Here is an 18,577-nt window from a genome sequence, read left to right as displayed (position 1 = left end):
TATTTAACATAGAGGATAAAGAATCTGCCCACATTAGTAGTTTTGTTGTGTTTTATTGATGCCCAGTGAAGTGGGATTTGTAATGTGTTATGAATATTTATTCCTATTATGCAATTTATAATTCACTGTGTATATTTATGCCTGTTAATTAAACCTCCATAGAGGTTTCGTTCTTCTAACTTAGTGCTTTTGCAAACAAACCCTCAAAAATTTTAATTAGGTACAATATTCAAATTTGGTGGACCCAGTTAATGTTTGTAGCCAGGACCCTGATGCCCAGGGTAGACAGAGGAAGGAAAGGCCACTTAGCTGAGCGGGCCAGCACTTCATACCTGTTTACATTCCTTTGTTATTTGCCACTCAATAAAGTGAGTGGTTACCCAGTTGCTTGACAACAATCACATATGCTGAGGTTCTATGCCTACAGTGTTTCACTGATTTAAAAGAATGTAGATTCCCATTTCACAAGTAGTGCTTATTAATGGATTTCTCCATTTCTTAGACTGGAAGTTAATGATAGATGGTTGAGATGGCCTTGAATTATGAGGAAATTCTTTGATATGAATAAAGTGTACTGATGATAAAGCACCCACTGATCACATCTCATTTATCTGCATTCCATTAAACCTATTTTATTTTATTATTTTATTTTATTTTATTTTATTTTATTTTATTTTATTTTATATTTTACTTTATTTTATTTTTTTCTTACTCGAGAGAGAGAAAGAGACTGCACAAGCACAGGGAGCAGCAGAGGAAGAGGGAGAAACAAGCTTCCCACTGAGCAGGGAGCCTGATGTGGGGCTTGATCCTAGGACCCTGGGATTATGACCTGAGCCGAAGGTTAACTAATGTACTAAGGATAAAACATCTTTTAAAAATTTTCCGCTCAAAGTATCCTGGTGTAACAGTTGAAAATGATAACCTGAGCTTTACTAGGGACTGTATCAACACTATCAGTATTTTTCACTTCTGTAAAACAACAACAAAAAGGAAGAAGCTGAAATGTAAATGCTCTAATTTGGCCCCATCATCATCACGTCAGATGCCTTCCAATACTGGCAGCTCTTCTGTATGAAACCCATTAGTCATCTTTCTGCAATTGCAAGGGGAAAGTAGGAGGGACCAGGGAATTGCCATATGATTGAAAAAGAAACTAGAGGCTTATTTTTTTAAAAGATTTTATTTGAGAGAGAGAGCGAGGAAGAGAGGGGAAAGACAGAGGCAGACTCAGCTGAGCAGAGAGCCCCATGTGGGGCTCATCCTGGGGCCTGGATCACGACCAGAGCTGAAGGCAGATACTCCACCAACTGCCTGAGCCATCAAGGCACCTCTGGAGGCTTCTTTGTATTTCTTTATATTTCTTTTATATTTACTTGCTGCAGACAAGTCAAGCCCTTTTTAGGTTCCTGGAAGCTAAATATCAAAACAAAACAAAGTGAAAAAACCCTCAAGACTTCTCTTTGTATCCTGAAACGTTAACCTTTTCTAAAATGATTGTCTTGCTTTGACACTAAATTGATGAAGTGATGTGTAGTACGTGGGTTAATGTCTCCCTCCTAAATTTCCTTATCTTGAGGCAGTGATTCTTGAAACGGGCAATTGGGAAGATTTCTTTTAGGTGAGCACTTTTGAGTCTTTAGCTTGGGCCTTTGTCTAGTGATATCCAGGAATTTATAACCTCTGACTAATTTGTGAGCTTCCTCTTAAAATAATAACACACAACACCAGTGTTTACAGTTTTCAAATTACTCCCAGTAACGGTTTGTCCCTTCATTACTAACAGCTTATAGTCCATAAGTAAATGCTCAGAATCTCTTTGTTGTGAATTAATACATTTTAGTAGAAATGTTTAAACATTCCTATTCCTATAATTCCAAGTATTATAATAATAATAGATGAGAAAAGCAGTTGGCCTTCACTCATTTTCTTTCTGGACATGAGTTAATTATACCCATGAGAATGGAAAGTAAATCATTTCTTAAGTGATTTGCAAAAGGTGGACTATGAAAAGAACATTGGGCTTGAATATAGAAGAACTTTTTTTTTTTTTTAAGATTTTATGTATTTATTCATGAGAAACACACAGAGAGAGGCAGCGACACAGGCAGAGGGAGAAGAAGGCTCCATGCAGGGGGCCTGACGTGGGACTTGATCCAGGGTCTCCAGGATCATGCCCTGGGCTGAAGGCAGTGCTAAACCACTGAGCTGCCGGGCTGCCCTAGAACTTTCTAGTCTGCCTCTTCAACTCAACCGGATAGCTGATATCCCTTACCTGCAATGTGGGAATCGTAGCTCATAGAGTTATGATATTTATGAGCGCACTTCATCATCTGCAAAGTGCTTTGGCAAGGTGAGATTTTCTCATTCTTTAACTTATACAACTCTACATACTATATTAAACTCTGTTAATTCTTTTTTCCCAGGACTAAAATGGAAAACTGGAAAGGTTGATGGACTTATGTTCACATAACCAAGCCGAAAACCCAGGGCGGTTATGACAGGGTTAAGATCCATTTATCAGAATTGAATGAAACATAAAGGTTAACCTTCCTAATCATTTTGATCACCTGAGTAATGATGACTAGCCAATTAGATTGGGCACTGAATTCCATAACAGATGTGATCAGCCCTACTAGAGGCAATTTAATGGAAACAACAACCATATGACTGGAAGTAAAAAAAACCTGGATTTAGACTCCTGCCAAGGACAAGAAATATGATCAAAAGTTAATCACTCAGCCTTTCTGAGCCTCAGTTTTGACTTTTGTGAAATTATGGTTGGCGGTCAATGACTTTCATGTTTCTTGTTTGGCATTAGTGCTGATTTCTGTTCCAGCCATGCCTTCCAATGATGGAGTTGAGGTAAGTTATTTTCTTTTTGTTACATTTTTATGTCTTCTCAAATTTATCTGGAACAGCAGTTTAAATTGTTCTTTATTTTGTGCCTACTGATCATTGCATTTTAAGTCAGTCAAATCACCAGGGTTGGCTTTTATGATTTGATGTTTGAAAGGATATTTCCAAAGGAAATTTAAAGAGACCGATAATTAAATTTACCTGTTCACAATTCAGAGGATAAATTTGCCAGGTTCTTTTAATAGCAAAGATGATTTTCTCAACATAGTCCAAATTAATAATAAGCCAGAATGATTATATTCTAAGATTATGTGTCTCTAAATCATAAAATGAGACTACCGATTTAATTAAATCAGATTGAATAAGGTTTTTCTTCAATAGCACATCATCACTCAAGCTTAGAAATATTTTTAAGGTAAGCAAAGCAATATTGCAAGCTCACTTTTAAAGAGAGAAATTTGACTTAGGAGAACTAAACCAGTATGGATGGTAAACTGTCTTCCAAGGACACTGGAGAAAGTGTCTCCCTTGAGATATGTAAATGTGAATCAACCTAATGAGGCAATTCATGAGTCAACCTTAATTAAAGTGAATCTGTATTCCCCTATGATGTCACATGCCTTGTCACCATTTATTCATTTACCTATAAGCCAAAGAAGTGGTAAGTCAGATAAATGCCTCAGAGCTACAAGGTTTTCTTGAGATGAGATCAAGCAGGATAGGGGTTGAGCTCTGGGTCTCTGCAGCTGGCAACCCCTTGTAGCTATGTTAGTGTCTGCTACATTGGGCATGTAGGTACTGGTATAAGTCAGGGTTGTTTCCAGGGAAGAGGAGGAAAGGACCTATTGCTTAGGCAGCAAACACTATCTTCCACACGTATTGCTTGGCATACTCATAAATGATTAATTTCCTCAAGGAGAGTATCTGTTCAATCATGATTCCCAACTTTTACTCCCTTTCTTTGAAGCTACAGGGACACTGGAAAACAAAATAGAAATCTGTGCAAAATAGGAAAAAAAAAATCTAACAACTTCTTTCACTTGACTATTATTGAGGTAACTGCCATGGAATCATAAACTCTGAAAAAGTTTATAAAGCCCCATTTTAGTTTCTCAACTTCTCTGAAATTGTAGCATCCGAAAATAAAGATATAATTTTGGGCTGGTTGGCATGCATAAAACTCATCTACTGCTTCACTTGTTTTTGTCTGGTAGATGTGTTTTTTAGCCCAACTTCCATTCCAGATCAACCCAAGCTCTCCATTCCCTCAGTAAGATCTTCCCTTTAAAGACCACAGTGCTGAGACTCCTGGGTGACTCAGCAATTGAGCATCTGCCTTCGGCTCAGGGCATGATCCTGGGGTCCTGGGATTGAGTCCCATGTGGGGCTCCCCTCAGGGAGCCTGCTTCTCCCTCTGCCTGTGTCTCTGCCCCTCTTTGTGTGTCTCTCATGAATAAATAAAAAATTAAAAAAAAAAAAAAAAAAAGACCACAGTGCTGAAGATCCAAGTCTAGGGAGGCTATTCTTTAGTGTACTCTACATGTCTTCTCTCCCAGTTGAGTAGTACACTTGCTAAGACTCAGTTGTGCTTTCCCAAGCTGTTTATGATATTTGCACATGTTACTGTAATAATGTACTTTGAATATTATATAACAAAATAAATAGGAATGCAAAAATAAAGTTGTTTTGTGAAAATGAAGTTGACAAACATTAACTTGAAATGGATCATTGACCTAAATTATGTAAGAACTAAAACTATGAAACGTCTGCAAGAAAACATAGGAGACAATCTTTGAGATGTTGGGTTAGGCTCCAATGTCTTAGGACACAAAAAACACAAACTATGAAAGACAAAGATCAATAAATTGGATTCCATCAAAATGAAAAACTCTTGATCTTTGAAAGAAAATGAAAAGGCAAGTCATGAACTGGGAGGAAACACTTGTAACACATACACCTGATAAAACACAAACCCACAATATTAAAGAAGTCTCACAATTCAATAATAAGATAAACAACCCAATTAAAAAAATGACCGAAAGGGTTGAACAGGTAAGGAAATGAATGGATGGTGGATGTTACGAGCCAGGTTTCTCCCTGTTGGCGAGGGAAGTTACAGGATGAGCAAGAAGGGACGGCTTGGATGAACCCTGTGGGACTGGATTACAGGTGGAGACACCTTATGATTAGCTTACTATGTACACAAATGGATGGATACAGCAACAATTATAGATCTGTAGTCACACGTGACTTCGTACACATCTGTCTGCTACGAGGGCATAAGGGATTCCAAGGAGAGCTGGGGCTCATCCAAATAGGAAAGTGGTCTATTCAGTCGGGCCTCCAGAACTCAACAGGCTGCTTCTTTCTGCCTCTCATGCTCTTTGTTGTCACATGGTGTCTTCAATATCTCACCTAATGCTGCTACATTTTCCAGTTTTTCTTGCAACTGGCTTTTCCAAAAATGGTGCTTTTATTTTTAAAAAATAACAGGCATGTTTGGGTCCACTTATGATTGCTATTTTTGTCATTGACTTATTATATATCTATCTCTATGCTAGATCGCAGTGTCCTGATTATGACCGCATTATAAAATGGTAGTGTGAATCGTGAATCGTGAATCATTGGTATTTGCAAAATTGTTTTGACTCTTCCAAGCTCTTTGCATTTCTATAAATGCTTAAGAATCCACATATTAGCTTCTACCAAAGACCTATTCAAGATATTTTGAATAGAATTGTATTGAACCTACATATATATTTAGGAAGATGTAACATCTTAATTGTATTAAGATTAAAAACATTAATAGTAATGTTTTTCTGGTCCATTTTATTTCTCTATTTAGATTTCTCTCTTTTTTTTAAAAGACATTTATTCAGTGTCATGATCAGACTATTACATTTAGCAATCAACAGCATGGGTGCAAAAAAAAAAAATCTACATTAAAATCCTTTGTTGGAATGCTTTACACTTTCCACAGAACAGAAACTAAAATAACCTGTTATACAATTAGTCACAAATACAGTCCTCAAGTTTTTTGTCCCTACCCATGAGTATTGTCTAAAACATGTCTTCTTGGTAGCAGCCAGGCTCTGCCACCACTGCGCTTGGCTGAGTTCACAAATCTGTTATAACCTGTAGCTTCCCTGTCACTTCTCTGGCTCTCCTCTCCTGCTAAGCTGTTTCCTGGCAGTAGTTAAAACCTTTTACCTCTGCCATAGCTGCTGCTGCTGCTGGTGGAACCACCACAGGCACCTTGGTTTTGTGGTTTAGCCAAGTATTGGCCTCTGCCACCATAGGGGTCAGAGCTTCTGCCTCCAGAATTGCCTTCTTTCATTGGTCCAAAATTTGAGGATTGACTGTTGTCATTGCCAAAATCTTATAGCTTTAGCTTATAGCTCCAAAGTTGCTCCCATCATTACCAAATCCGTTCTAGCCATCCCCACCTCTACCGTATCCACCACCACTTCAACTGCCACCAAAAGCCACCTCGCCCCCTGAACTTCCCTCCACCACCAAAGTTGTCATTCCCATCAAAACCACTTCCATGACCACCATCAAAGTTTCCAGAACCACTTAGACCTCTTTGGCTAGATGAAATATTACTCATCCCTTGCTTAGATAGGGCTTCCTTACTTCACAGCTGTGGCCATTCACACTAGGGATTTTGAATGACAAGCTTGTCTACGGAGAGCTTGTCTGCGGAGTTATGGTCATCAAATGTTACAAAAGCAAAACCTATCTTTTTGCCACTGCCTTGGTTGGTCATGATCTCAATGACCTCAATTTTCCCACACTCTTCAAAATAATCTCTTGGATGATGTTGTTGTCTTCTTTCATGCCACCCACAAAAATCTTTTTCACAGTTAAGTGGGCACCAGGTCTTTGAGAATCTTGTCTTGAGGCAGCCCTCTTTGGTTCCACAGCTCTTCCATCCCCCTTGTGTGGCCTTGCATTCATGGCTGCATTCCACCCCCCCCCCCAAAGTGGCATATGTGACAAACCCAAAGCCTTTGGAGCGCTTGGTGTTTGTATACCTCATTACCACACAATCTGTAAGCAATCCCCATTGTTCAAAACGGCTCTTCAGTCTTTCATTGGTTGTTTCAAAGCTCAAACCTCTGATGAAGAGCTTCCGCAGCTGCTCAGGCTCTTTGGGAGACAGTGACTTAGATACGACGGTGGTGGTAGGGGAGACGTTAAGGATGCTTGCTCAGTGGCTTCCACGGACAGAGAGGAGTAATCTAACAAATGTTATCTCTAGATTTCTCTTTAATTTTTCTTGCTAGTGTGTTGTACTTTTCAGTGTACAAAACTTATACATATTTTGTTAAATTTATTAAGTATTTCATGTTTTCATGCTATTTGAAATGTTAGCTTTTAATTTTATTTTTTCTATATTGACCTAGTATCCAATGGCCATGCTAAACTCATACTTACTTTGTTTTTTTGTAGATTATTTTTGATTTTCTATATAAACAACTATGTTTGAAGTCAAAAAGATTTTTAAATTTCCAATCTATATGCTGTTTATTTCTTTTTCTTGCTGTATTTTGCACTGGCTGTATTGAATATAGGCGGTGAGAGTGAATATCTTCACTTTGTTCCTTTTTTTGGTACCACTATGGTTTATTAAACTGTGCCTTAGTTCAAGTGCTGGGGCTTGCCCATGGTGCCCTTGATATATAAAGCCCAGACATTATGCCAATTCTTCTTGAGTAATGACACCAGGAAACTGACAGCTAAGTGGATGTTGTACACAAACTCATCATTTGTCATCTTCACGTGGCCATGGCCACAGGCAGACACAGCACCTTCTTCACCTGGAATTTGATGGTAGACTTCACTTCATCCACTTTGGCCACCATGTTCTCACTGTGGGTCAGCAAGGAAGGAAAATTTCCAGCCTCATTCAGGCCTATGCCTAGGATTTGCAGGATCTATTTGATCAGAGATTCTGAAGCCAAAGAGTCATCATCCTTCTAGGCCAGCTCTTGACTAATGTTTTTTTTTATTTCTGTTGAGTTTCTTCAGTGTCTCAATATCCATGTGGGGAGTATCCACAATCTTGGCCTCATCACAGTGCTGCTGGTCCCCCAAAACACATATGGAGAACTTGGGGCAAGGAGTGGCCTTAAGCCTGATGGTGCCCGAGCAGTATTTGTCCTTCTGAGGGTCACAGTTCTTCAAGCTGATCTGCAGCAACCACATCTCCAAAAACTTCCAGGGCTGGCGCCGGGCCCCTACCAGAACTTCCTGCACTGACTCCTACAGGGTTTCATGGGTGACGACTTTGAGGCTCATGGTTCCTTGCACTGCAGTAACCACAAAAGAGCCCTCTCTTTGTTCTAATGACAGGGAAAAAATGTTCAGTCTTTCATTAGTAAGTATGATATTAGTTTAAGTTTTCCATAGATATCACCAATGATTTTTTTAATCACAACAGCTCTTGAATTTTTTCAGATGCTTATTCAGCATCTATTATGGTGATCATATGCTTTTTATACTTTAGTTTGGCAAATTACAGACTTTTGAATATTAAACCAACCTTGCATTCCTAGAACAAATCTCATTGTCCTGATGTATTTACTTTTTTGTTTGTTGCTTGCCATAGGATTTAATTTTATATTTAATTTCAAATGTTCATACTTCTTTATCCTTATAATGTCTGATTTTGGTATCAGAATAATGTGACCTCAAAAAAAGAGTAGCAAAGTATTCCTTTTGCTGTTTAATTTCTATGTTTGTGTGAGATTACCATTTTTTCCCCTTAGATGCATGATAGAATTTACCAGTGAAGTTCTGCTTCTTCTGATCTCACTTTTCATCCTGTTATCCCAGCCAACCTCTTTTTTTTTTAAGATTTTATTTATTTTATTCATGAGAGACAGAGATAGAGAGAGAAAGAGAGAGCGAGAGAGAGAGAGAGGCAGAGACACAGACAGAGGGAGAAGCAAGCTCCATGCAGGGAGCCCGATGTGAGACTCACTCCATCCAGGGTCTCCAGGATCAGGCCCTGGGCTGAAGGCAGCACTAAACCGCTGGGCCACCCAGGCTGCCCAATCTCTTTTTTTTTTTTTAATTTTTTATTTATTTATGATAGTCACAGAGAGAGAGAGAGAGGCAGAGACACAGGCAGAGGGAGAAGCAGGCTCCGTGCACCGGAAGCCCGACGTGGGATTCGATCCCGGGTCTCCAGGATTGTGCCCTGGGCCAAAGGCAGGCGCCAAACCGCTGCGCCACCCAGGGATCCTTAACTCTTTCTGACCTGAATTCTTCTGGACATTAGCTTAACCAAAAGGTATTTGTTGATAATAGATACGGCCTAAGACTGATAAGTTAAAAACTAGTCATAACTTGAAAAGAAAAATGGAAATTTATTTCAGTTACATTATTCTCATCTTCTATCCTCCTTCATATGTTTAATAATTATGTTATTTTTAGTTCTTCTACTGTACATCTTTATAGCTGTAATCGACATTCATAGATCTCTATTTTTTGTTCTATTGACTTTCAACAATCTCTTAACTCCCCATTATGTTAACATGATGGTATGAACACATCTATTTTTTTCATTTTTCATTCTTTCTGTAACCTACACTCTGTCAATGAAACTGCAAATTTTCACTGTCAGAGATGTTGAAATTTGCCTTTTGTCTTACAAACACAACCAAGTCTTCAATATTTTATTGTAAGTTAACTCTAAAAGGTGAAGAGCTATATATAATCTTCATATTATTGTATTATTATGGTAGTAAATTTTATTTAGTGCCAGGCCAATTTATTGTGCCAAAATTCTATTTCCTTCATTGCAAATTCAGAGTAATAACCTCTGGCCTTTTGAGTGAAAATGTGTACTCTGTTACACTTTTGTTAACTCCCTTTGATCTTTATTAAGCAGTTGCTGCACTTTAATTTGTTTCATAGTTAGACCTTCCATGTATTTTTATTTAGTTCTGTTTATCCTAGGGTTTCTTATTTATTTATTTTTAAGTTTTATTTCCCTAAGTAATCTCTATACCCAACATGGGGCTTGAATTCACTACCCCGAGATTAAGAGTTACAGCTCTTCTGACTGAGCCAGCCAAATGCCCCCATCCTAAGGTTTCTATTTACCTTTCTTTTTCCATTTGCCTTATTTGCCTCTGTCATGTGTTAGTTTCCTATTCCTGCTATAAGAGATTACCACAAACTCGGTGTCTTATAATACCACACATTTATTATCTTATATTTCAGTAGGTCAGAAGTCTAAAGTGGGTTGGTGAAGCTATACTAGAAGCTGTCAGGGAGAATTTGTTTTCTTGCCTTTCCAATTTTTAAAAACTATCCACATTCCTTGGCTCATGACCCTGCATTACTCCAGCCTCTGTTTCTGCTGTCATATCTCTTTGTCTTACTCAACCCTCTTATAAGTACCCTTGTGATAATATTGGGCCTACCTGTATAATACAGGATAATCTCTTCATTTCAGGATCCTTAATTTAATCACTCCTGCAAAATATTGCCATGGACAGGTTCTGGAAACTCAGATGTGGACATCTGTGGGGAGCCATTGTTATATATACAATATTTTTCCAACTCTTAATCATATCTTTTTCACTCTATCAATAAGTAAGTAAACATTAGATCTTTAGGAGGATCCTTGGGAATCAGGTTTTATCCACAATTATTTCCTAATTTGTTTATTCCTCCATGCTTTTCCTGGCTCTAACATTAGTCTAGAACAGAGAGTATATATTTTTCAATACTGTACCTCTGTAACTCTCCAGATTACTAGACTATCATTTATCTTAGATACTAGGCAGAAAAAACCCTTTGAGCAAAGATGTGTGTGCTTCTGTTTGTGGTTCTGCTGAAAGTTGAACTAGAACTTTCTTAGAGGAAGCTATGTAAGGCCTCAAAGTAAAGTCAGCACATTCTTATTCCAGTTTGTCCTTCCAAGATTCTGAGTGTTGTTGCCTTATTAAGTACAATGGCTGAACCCCAAGAATCAATGGACAATTAACTAGCTGTGTGCTACCACATAACAAGAACTCACACTCAACTTTTTAGTTAAATGAAAAATCTACTCAAAGTGTACTATATACTATCATAACTCCATAATGGATATGGTGTTGAATTTAATAATCCCACAGTGGTTTAATGAGACTCAATACTGGAGCTTTATAGGAACATTCTATTGAAAATTAGAATTAGGGACATTCTATTGAAAATTTTAGGATTGTTGTACTGATAGAGAACTCAAATTTAGCCATCTTGGTATCACAAGGGGAGAATCTGCCTGAGAGCAAAACCAACAAAGAAAAAACAGAGCCATGAGTTGGAAAACCAGATGGATGAAGAGATTACATCCCAAGAAGAGTTTTTAGCCCCTTGATCTGGTTATGTCTAAAGCCAAATGTATATGTTAGTTATGTGAGGCAATAAATTCCTTTTTTTTTTTTAAGCTTGTTAGTCTTAGTTTTCTTCACAATGTAAGAATGCTATTAAGATAAAAAATTCAAGGGGCCCTGCATATATATCAATACTATACCTATTTGAAAATTTCCCTGAGATAAGTTAAACCTCTCATCAAAATATCTTATACCCTCTTTTCTCAAAAGGAGCAATTGAAAACATCGACTATTGCTCCCTAATTATAATTTCTTCTGGATATTTATTTACTCATATCTCAGAATGTAAGTTTGCAGTGGGAATTGGGTGACCATGACTTTCTAATGGAGAAAATAAAGTCCCTTAAACTCTTTAAAATTCCCATTCATTTACAGCACATTGATTTTTATCGCACACACACACACACACACACACACTACAGAAAGAAACTATAATGTTCCACAAATAGTTTTAATACTAAGGTCAAAACCATGTCCTTTTACTGGTCAATCCTCTTTCCTGTACATAATTACTTCTCAGGACGAAAACAAAAGCAAAAACAAAAACGAAAAAAAAAAAAAAGGAAAAGAAAAAAATCCTCATTCTGAACGTCTGTATATTTACCAAATAATCCTTCTACAGGATTTACTTTGGATTTAATTCTCAAAGATAGACTCTACAGTCTTTAGCTGAAACAAAAATTAATAAAAAATTTTAATAAAGCAAAAAACCATACACACAACTAACACCACCACCAAAAATCTAACACACAAATAGACTTTACCCAGGTTCTGTTCTGAATTCTAAGGAGATGACTCTTCCTTATATTTTAAATTTTAAGAACCATCTCATCTTCCAATGTCCACTTTAAAAAATATTTATGGTACTCTTTCTGACTGTTATATGCTTACAAATTTTGGAATTGTCTAATGTTTTTTGCAAAAGAGTGACTTCTTGCAGCTCTCAGTAACTGTGCTGTGTCTCCCTCCCTCAAATCCCAGGATAATCCCCTCTGAATGTCTGACAGACTTTATAGAATTATTATGACATTCAGAGTGCTCTCAGGGCTCTGAGCCACAGAAAGTATTTTTCAACATTATAATTTATCTGTGATCTTTTTACTGCCATGTCCTCTAAAATACTCAGGAAGACAAAGTCAGCATGGATTGTTCTTGGGTACTTTTTGTTTTGTTCTGGGAAGACAGCTTTTGGATCTGGAAAGTGAATAATGCTATCCTCACATTTCCCATCTTGTACCATCTAAGATGAGGAACACCAAAGAAATTGGTGGCCTTAGACATACATGGCTTGGCTGGCCCTTTGTAACTCTCATAGCAATATGTACCCAATCCGCATTATTTGGGGCATATTAGAGTAACCATGACAAAAGCTTTGATAAAGCTGGCTCTCAGCTCTGAGCCTGGCCCTGAATTTGCTTCATAACCCTGTAGCCTTGTGGGTCCCTGAAGTGACCTGATTACCTGGAGAGGTAGGAGAGCAGGCAAAGGATGTCTAGACAGCTATTAGAGAGTAGCCCTCTGAAGGCAGACCCATGTAGAGTCTCATCACTAGCAATTTAGTCAGGAATTGCTTTATCCTGGAGCTGTTGCCTCAGAGCATAGCGCTGCAGAAATAGGATTTTGATGTGGGAGAGGTGATAGGAAGATCATTTTGAGGCGCTGGACATTGCCTAGGTCCATAGGGCACACTCTGAAGGGCATGCTGGCTGCTTGGGAATCTGGACTATAAGGGAGGAGAAGAAAGAAGGACACCAAATTCAGATCAGCCGTCAGTCCCATAGTTGTGCCAAACAGTGGCTCTGTGTCAGGGCTAAACCCTTTAGTAAAGAGTTAGGGAGAAACACTCTGAGTTTATTTCCCTCCTCACTTTAATGCTTGTTTGGAATGTGTTTTTGTGTGTGGTCACATCTGAGTTTGTCTGACTTCTACATGCACAGAAGCAGTTTCATGCTGAGAATTGTTACAAAGTAGATCAGTGAATTAAAAATAACCCAAAATGTCTGCATTTTAGTTAAAAATGTTTATACTGCTCTGATGAAGAAACCCAGCGTTTTTTTCATTATTTAAATGGAACATATGTCTACAAGGCATTCCAAGGACCAGTCTTTTTTGTAGCTACAGATAAGAATTTCTTTAACTGCTAGCTCTTTACCAGACTTCTATTAGCAGAGCACAAAGTAATTATAGTTGTCTGATTGGTTGGTATTATTTGGAAAAAGTAATTGTCCAAAAGGAGAGAATATGCAGACGGAATGATTTAATAATTTATATATCAAATTTGCCCTTTGGATGGTTGTCATTAACATATAAATTAACTTATAAATTATATTCTGAACAGTGTGTAAACTCTGGAACAATTAGATAAAATAAAACCTCTCCACACACTAGAATTTCCTGTAATTCAGAATGGAGAAAGAATGCAAAATTCTGAGAACACATGAGCCTGCTTCACTATGCCATAGAATTTTGAATCTTTTCCAGTAAAAAGCTTTCTTTAATATTTGGGTATAGATCTCTTTCCAAACAGGTCAGCAGAAGGCAGAAAATGCAAGCTTTGGAAGATCTTCTTACATGTCCAAACGTGCCAAGTCCTGCTTGGCCACTGAATATTCATACTCTACTTGTAGCTTCAAAACCAGGGTACAGATTCTGCAAAAAAACCCCACCTGAGAATAGACTTTTCAAATCTACTAGAATAAAGCCCAGGAACCACTGCAGTAGTTTATACTATCTGGCCTCAAATGCTTTCAAAGCCCAGGAAGCAGATCATGTCTAAAAGGCCCAGGATAGGATATTTTAAAGATATTATAATATTTCTAAAAATATTTATAAATGGTCATGCACACTAGGTGGTAATTGATCCAGAAGCCAGTGAAAGCGTCTTTGTTTATTTTTTTAAAAATAAAATCCTTTTTCCAGATTACTGAGATCCCTCTCTGCATTTATTTATATTTGGGGGGCCCAAAACATAGAAAATATAATAAACATATATGATAAATATTCACCACCAAAATGAACAAATATTAAATTTTATTCCCTTTAGTTTATTATTTTTTAAAACTTTTATTTACTTATTTGAGAGAGAAAGAGAGCACAAGCAGGGAGCAGAGGAGTAGCAGACTCCCCACTGGGCAGGGAGCCCGATGCAGGGCTCCATCCCAGGACCCCGGGATCATGACCTGAGCCGGAGGCAGACGACGCTCAACCGCTGAGCCACCCAGGTGCCCCTATTTTTTCTTTTTTTAAGTAAAGCATTAAAATCTCTACATTTTCTCTGCCAGGTCCATTATCTTCCCTTTCCAAAGGTCAGCATCATCTGGTATACATATCCCAGTTATATTCTTGTTCTTGTATTATATTTTTTATGTTCTTTAACAGCATTATATAATATTTTTCATAAGTGTCTTGCCCAATTAAAAAGTTTTAATATATTTTCTAATATTTATTGTTAGTATTTAGGTATGGTATTTTTTATTATCTATCAATCTTAGATTGGATAGTCTTCTGAATTCTCTTAATTTTACAAGTTATCTGAGGGTTCTTTTGAATTTTGTAGGAAGATAATCATATATTCTACATATAAACATTTGGCTTTTTCCTTTCCAATTCGTATACCTCTTTTATCTTGTATTAATTCTTTGGTTAGGAACTTAAGTTCAATATTGAATAGTAGGATGATTATGGGCATCCTTGTCTTATTTCTTATTCTACTTGAAGTGCTTCTAAAATTTCACCGTTTAGACTGATGTTTGTTGTTAGTTTTTGATAGAGTCACTTGATTAGGTAGGAGAAGTTGCTTTCTATGTATATTTTTTAGGGTTTTTTTTTTTCCTGCTTTATTGAGAGGAGCATATGGCATTTAATTTGAAGATTTTTATAATGTTGAATATTCTTGCCTCCCTTGTCTCAATCTATTTGGTCACTATCTATCTATGTATTGAATTCCATCTGGCAATTTGGGGACTTTTTAGTTAATTATATCATTTATATAACAAATATTCATGGATGCTTCCCATCTGCCAGGCACTTAGGCTATAGAAGTACAGTAGTGAACTAAGAAATTTTAAAAAATCCTTGCCCTCATAGATTACATTTAAGAAAGCAGTCAACAACCAAGATTGATAAGTAAAATATACAGTGTATTAGGTAGTGCTTGCTATTAAACAAAAGAATAAAAAGAGAAGAGGGATGTGAAATCTCTGTGAAGGGTTGGACTTTAAACTGAACATCCAAGACAGTCTTCACAAAAATGTAAATCTGAGGAAAGGCCTGTAAGAAGGGAATGGACCTAACGATGCAGCTAACTGGGTAAGGAACATTCCAAGCAGAAGAAACCAAGGTTAATCCTAAAGTAGGGACATTTCTGACATATTTAAAGGATAATTTGGTATTTTTTTTCATAGAAAATTGCCTATTTCATTGAAATTTTCAAACTCATTGATGTACAATTACTTATGATGTTTAATTATTTTTTTAAATGATTGCATTTACAATTCCTAATATTGCTTTAGGTCACTTTTTGTTTTGATTAGTCTACCTAGAAGTTTGTCTATTTTGTTATTATTCTCAATATTATTATTATCAAATACACCCTGTATGTTGGAACCAACAATGTATACATTGCATCTCAGATGAGCAAAAAAACCACTTTATATTTCTTTACCTCAGATGACATCCTCTTTCTTATATTCAAAGAGGGCTTTAGTAAACTTCTGGGTATCTTCCATGTCAAAGAGGAGCTCATGAAATTTCAGTAGTGCTAACCCAATCTCTCTCTCTCTGCCTAACCGCACCATGCTGCCATTTTGACTCTACTGAGCAGCTGAGTGCTATTGGCATGAAGGCATACCGCAAGGTAGCCTCTTTAGTGATCTCACAAGGGCACAGGTTGCCCTCTTTTTGCCGTTGTTCTCAACCTGTTTACTGACCACCTACGTAAGCTTAGGGTTGCACAGGAGTTGCAATTAAAAGCTTATAAGAATCATGAGTACAAAGGAGAACAGAGAGGCCTAGTCAGGGAGAAAACTGACTCACCCTGAAGTAACTTCCTTGCTTGGATCAGGCCAAGGCGCCATGAGTTACAGACATTTTAAGAGTAGAGTTAGTAAGACCAAGGACAATGTCTGAGACAAATGGGATGACACATTTTAGCTAGGGTATATTAATAATATTTTTTATTTTTTCCTATGCTATGATATCTTGGGGACTTAATGAAGAGAGATTATCCCTCTCAAGGTTAGATAGCTCCCAGCTATCCCAGCTAACCCAGGTATCAGACAAGTAGGGGCAGTTCCTATGTTTCAGAACCCACAAAAATTATTCAAATTAGCCACCCTAGGCTTGTCTAGTTTGTTTATCCTTCCTGGCCCATTGCTTCCCACAAAAACAATAAAAGCTCTCATCCATGTTTTCCTCTTGCTCCCTCTGATTCTTAACTGACCCTAGTGCTACCCAGTTTGGCCCTGTACGGTATGTCATGCCATGCCTCTTATTTCTAGGGAATCTGTAAATATAAACTTTTTCCTTAATGACAATCATTTCCATGTTTGCATGTCTTACCATATCTGATTAAAACAAATCCTGGCACATTTTAAAACATAGAGGGCCACATATAGAACATACGGCTGTGGACTCAATACCATTAAGGTGTTAAAAGTCCTTTGCAACCAGATGCCATCTTAAGAAGGAAGAAATTGGGGAGGAGGGAGAAGTGTTAGCATCCTTGAATGGGGATTTAAGCAGTTCACAATTCTAATCTCCTACATAATGAACTCACTGGGGCTCTTGGTGGAAACTTTTTTTGTCAAGCTTTACCTGTCCGAGCACAGTGGCAAATAATTATGGATGACACTACTATAGCTGCTTAGCCCCAACATTTGGCACCATTAAAAGGCTTCTGAGTTTAGTTCTTTAAGTTAGGAATTTCTCCTTGAATGTCCAGTGCTTTAGGCTGTCTGAAAGAATCACAGAGGTAGCCTCACATTTTGCTAATATTTAGCATTTATTTATCAGAACAATGTAGCATAGTGTCATCAAATTACCTGAGTTTGAATCTGGGCTCCATCACATGGGCTATGTGACCCTATGCAAGTAGTTTAACCTCTCGTCACCATAGTTTTCTCACCTATAAAATGAAAATAATTATAATAGTACCTATTTCATGGGATGGTTATGAGTAGTAAATGAAATAATCCATAGAACTTACAAATGTAATATCTGACACTGAACACTCAGCAAATGTCGATTATGATGACAACTAAAATGATTCTTAGAATGTCTTTGTGCAGCTACTGTGGTAAGTGGTCCCTTGCTTCCTCTATCTTCCCAGCACCCCATGGTGGTATTATTACCTAGGAATAGTGGAGCTAGGCTTGACTTCTTTGACTCTACACCCTTACTCTCATGACTAGAGGTTTCAGAGAGGGTAAATCAAAGTAAGAGTTCAGGAATTTTGGCACCATCCTACTACTATATCAGCTATCCAAGAGTGAAAAAGAAGAGAACTTAGGGCACCTTGGGACATTTCTCATGTTGTCACCAATGATGCTGGTATTTAGATCACTCAGTCCAAGCTGTAGTCTACAAGACATCTCCACTTGTCCCTGAAAACATTCAAGAATATGATGTTTTTTTTCTTTCCCACAAAAAGGCAAACATTACTGAAACATTTCATTTTCTGTTTGAAGAAAGATGTTCTTTGGCATCAAACATCTAACATGAGGATATTTTCTGGAGCACCAAACAATCATTGATAGCTAACAATGCTGATTTTGCTTAAACAAAAGCCATTATGAAGCCACCAAATTGTCATTTAGCCAAGAACCATGAGACCCGATCAGTGATGGGAACATCAGTATCAAAAGGAAAGATATTTTTCAGCTAGCACTGAGCCTGAATGTTAATTTCTTTTGGAAAAAAAGAAAAAAGACAAGGTTGGAGGACAGTGCGAAAGAGAAAGAGAAAAGGAAGTTCTGGTTGTTATTTAAAGAACATACACCAGTGAAACCAACTACTCCAAGTGTTACCATGTCATCAATTTCAAATGAGAAACAACACTGGTTAAGAGTATAAAATAGTATTGATAAAAATTTTGTGAATAGAGTTTGAATTCTAAGCAATCGCACTAACAAAATAGTAGTGTGTAGGGACGCCTCCGTGGCTCAGCAGTTGAGCGTCTGCCTGTGGCTCGGGGTATGGTCTTGGGGTCCTGGGATCGAGTCCCGCATCAGGTTCCCTGCATGGAGCCTGCTTCTCCCTCTGCCTGTGTCTCTGACTCTCTCTCTGTGTCTCTCGTGAATAAATAAATTAAACCTTAAAAAAAAAAA

The 18,577-nt window shown here is 37.6% G+C and overlaps 1 long non-coding RNA gene across 1 annotated transcript; it reads right to left on the bottom strand.

Moving 5' to 3' along the window:
* Positions 1–1,208: 1,208 nt before the first annotated feature.
* On the bottom strand, positions 1,209–18,068 carry LOC144322955 (uncharacterized). Its single transcript, XR_013388534.1, has 4 exons — positions 17,766–18,068; positions 17,294–17,376; positions 10,299–10,398; positions 1,209–1,416 (listed from the first exon to the last, which is right to left on the bottom strand). It is a non-coding gene; the product is annotated as an uncharacterized LOC144322955 (long non-coding RNA).
* Positions 18,069–18,577: the final 509 nt, after the last annotated feature.

Source organism: Canis aureus, chromosome 11 (assembly GCF_053574225.1).
Source record: "Canis aureus isolate CA01 chromosome 11, VMU_Caureus_v.1.0, whole genome shotgun sequence".
Classification (NCBI taxonomy): domain Eukaryota; kingdom Metazoa; phylum Chordata; class Mammalia; order Carnivora; family Canidae; genus Canis; species Canis aureus.
The sequence above is the reverse complement of the archived record's forward strand: the minus strand, read 5'-3'. Positions and strand labels throughout refer to the sequence as shown.